The 3,523-nt window shown below is 36.9% G+C and overlaps 1 long non-coding RNA gene across 1 annotated transcript; it reads left to right on the top strand.

Annotated features, from left to right (window-relative positions):
- The first annotated feature begins 644 nt into the window (after positions 1-644).
- Positions 645-2,841, top strand: LOC143417067 (uncharacterized). The gene is made up of 3 exons (XR_013097280.1): positions 645-757; positions 2,470-2,505; positions 2,708-2,841. It is a non-coding gene; the product is annotated as an uncharacterized LOC143417067 (long non-coding RNA).
- Positions 2,842-3,523: the final 682 nt, after the last annotated feature.

Here is a 3,523-nt window from a genome sequence, read left to right as displayed (position 1 = left end):
GTCTTCATCACATCAGAGTCAGTGAGGATGGCATACTTTGCTCTGCATGACGGGGTTATTCTGTAAGTACATTTCTGTCGTTGTTTGAATGGCACCAATTTTGATAATTCATTCAGTCAAGTTTTAAGACATTCATTTGTTAATTTATTTTAATCTCCCAGTGTGTTCAAATTAATTTTCAGAGGCAAAAACACATTTAATTAGTTCCAGCAGTTTATGAGTGCAGGTGGAGAGGAGTTTGGTTTTACTGTTTAGATTATTTATGGATAATTATTATCTTTTATTCATATATATGTGCGCTTGGAGGTTTGTAAATATTTATTAAAATTATACATATGTGTAATAAAACGTACTGTCTGTCTGTTATTGCTCAGTTTAGTCTGCATATTACAGGCCTTTTCATAAAAATCTGACAAACATGGTCAGACCTTGTTAAGTCTTAATTTCTGTGTAAAAGGAAGGAAGCAGAGAGAAGAAGTTTTAAAAACTCTTGGTTTCCTTCCCAGTTCTGTGGTTATGTGGCTGAGTATAAACATGTGACAGCATGCTGTAGATTAGGTTAAGTTGTTATTTCTGTGTAAAAGGAAGGAAGCAGAGAGAAGAGTTGAAAAAAAAATAGTTTCCTTCACAGCTCTTTGGTATCTGCTGTGCTGCTGCTTCACTCTCTCTCTTTACAGAAAGTTGTAGAAGTTTTCAGACGTGTCACTGCTGGATGTGAGGATGGGAGCCACTTTGCTCTGTGAGCTGGGCCTATTCTGTGAGTTCATCACTGACTCCTATTGTTTGATTCATACTGATCCATAAACATGTTTTAGTAAGAAGAACAGAGCATCAATCATTTGTACCATTTCAGGTCATGTGATCAGAGGATTTTAGTGCACTGATTCAGATCAGAGTGAAGCTGGTTTAGTTTATCTAAGAAAAGTTTTTTTCTCCATCAGTGATAATTTGATGCATTTTGTATTGTAATATAAAATGTAACCAATCGTACTAGACACTGATAAGACTCTAAGCAATTTAAGGAGCTTGGTAAGAAAGCGACTGGAGTTTAAACCCTAATGGCATTTGTCCCTTAAGAAGATCATAAACTGACTATTTATTCTATTTATATGCCTCACACAATGAGGAACTGTGGAATGCCAGGACTGCCAAAATGAATTAATTATATACACCGTTAAATAATCAATTAAATGTGTCAGTAATTAATAACAATTTAAATTAATTAATTAAATACATATTTATGACATATTTAATTTGTTAATTATCAACACATTGAATTAAGTATGTGTTTATTTCACATTTTAATTAATTATTGACATGTTTAATTAATTATTTCATGATATATTTATTTATTTCATTCATTAAATGAATTAATCAAATACACGATTAAATAATATCGAGCGCCCAGTCTCACAGCAAAGTGTGTGATAGTACCTCTAAGGAGCTTGGAAAGAAAAGCGTCTGGACTTAAAGAAGTCCAGACGCTTTTCTTTCCAAGCTCCTTAGACTACGATGACCTGGATGACTGAGAAGCTTCACAGATGTGTGACAGACCCGCTCGACCCGCAGACAAAGCGTGGGTCCTAATACACAGCTGTCATAACCCCCCCCCCCCCCCCCCCCCCCCCCCGACTGCCACCTCTCGGAGGTTCAACAGAGACTTCATTTACTGACATTATATCTATCGAGTCTTTTTTTCCTGATGTTTGTATGTGCCATACTTGTTTCAGTCACAAGTAAATTAGTTTTTTTTTTGTTTTTTTTTAGTTCAGAGCTGCTGGTGCTTGTGTTTCCCTCACAGTGAATGACCTGGGTTAGAGATGACAAACACAATTTAAACCGAGAGTATTGGACACCTAGAAAACTACAGAGCACTTTATCAGCGGCTGATATCTGGTCACTGGCACACAGCTTTAAAACAAATGAACACTGGACTTAATTTACTCAGGTTCTGTCTGCTGGGTCATGTTTACTTCACTGTTTTATTTAACACTGAGCAAATCGGTTTGGCTCAGATTAAAGTTACGTTTCATAACTGCATAGTTTTACTGAAGTTTAATGTCACACTGGAGCACGTTATGTTAACCCAGGGTTAACAGTGTCGGTAGTATCAAACGTGCTGAGGCTGCCAGCCCCCTCCTCCCCCCCCCCCCCCCCCCCCCCCACACACACACACACACACCCCAGTTGCCTCTAGAGACTCTGATTATGACCCTTCACTCGATATGTGACTAGGGTGTTAGCGCTGACACAGGCACTGGCCGCTTCCCTACATGTGAGGTCAAATACACGACCGCTGCCGGTTTTCTGTTGTGTGTGTGTTTTGTGTTTGCCTCTGTTAATAAAGCCCAAACCTTTGACACTGACTGGGGCTGTCTCTGATGTTACCTCCTTACATCCCTAGGCGATAACAGCCACATTTGAGTGTCTTTAGTTTGATAATGTCTGAAGTTTCTGTCTTTATTGTAGTGCTATGTACGCTCCTCTGCACTGGAGACGCTCAAGGTGACTGAGAGGTTTTCACTTTTATTTAATTTATTTGTTAAATATTCATCTTAAAATACTACATAAATCTTAATTACAGTTCACATGTGTTTTATATTTTTTATTATTCAGTATATGAACAGTGTATGAACGTACTGTCACAGATTGTGTCGTGCATAAATGTTTTTCAGGTTGTTAACTTTGTGGTTGTGTTGGATTTTAGATGCTGTGCTAACTATTGAACCCAGCTTGTCCAGTTTTTTCATTGGAGAGTTTGTTACCTTCAAATGTGACATGAATGAAGGAAAAGACACTGACTGGGAATACAAAACCAACAAGGATGGTCGAGAATTAATCCGCTACAGCACCATCAAAGAGTACACATTAGAAATTAAATATTCAAGTCACAGTGGTGAATATCAGTGCTGTGGTCGCATGAAGGGATCATATTATACAAAGATCAGTAACACTGTCTCTATAACTGTATTAGGTAAGTCCTCAATGACCAATAATGTGATGATTCATTTTGAAAATCATTTGAATCATAAAATTCTGACATTTAATGAATATTGTCACTGAAACTTGTTTTTTTCTGATACATTGACACTAGAAACTTTAACAAGAACTACTGTATTTTACTGGTTACTTTGCTCATAGTATACACAGTATTACAAAACTCACAGACTGTCATTTATTATTACTAAACGTGTGTATTTTAATGTATAACAAGAATAACTGTGGATTAAATTAGAAGCATCAAAGAAGAAGAAGCATCAAAAGCTTCATAAAATTTAGGGTGATGATGTTTCTGTTGTCTAAACCTGAAACCAGGCAGATCCCTCTGAACCCATCATTGTGTTTCCTTCAACAGTGAACTGTATTAGTTTACATCCAGTGTGACTTCTTCAGGCCTGAGATTGGACAAACATTTATACTGTATTTATTTAGAGATCTACAACCTGAATTACTGCAGCTCTGTCACCATGTTGAGACAGAAAAATGGCAAACATTTGAAATATCTTAAACTGCTAGGAAAGAA

Source organism: Maylandia zebra, linkage group LG3, assembly GCF_041146795.1.
Source record: "Maylandia zebra isolate NMK-2024a linkage group LG3, Mzebra_GT3a, whole genome shotgun sequence".
NCBI classification, from domain to species: Eukaryota; Metazoa; Chordata; class Actinopteri; order Cichliformes; family Cichlidae; genus Maylandia; species Maylandia zebra.
This window is presented reverse-complemented; position numbering and strand designations above follow the sequence as displayed.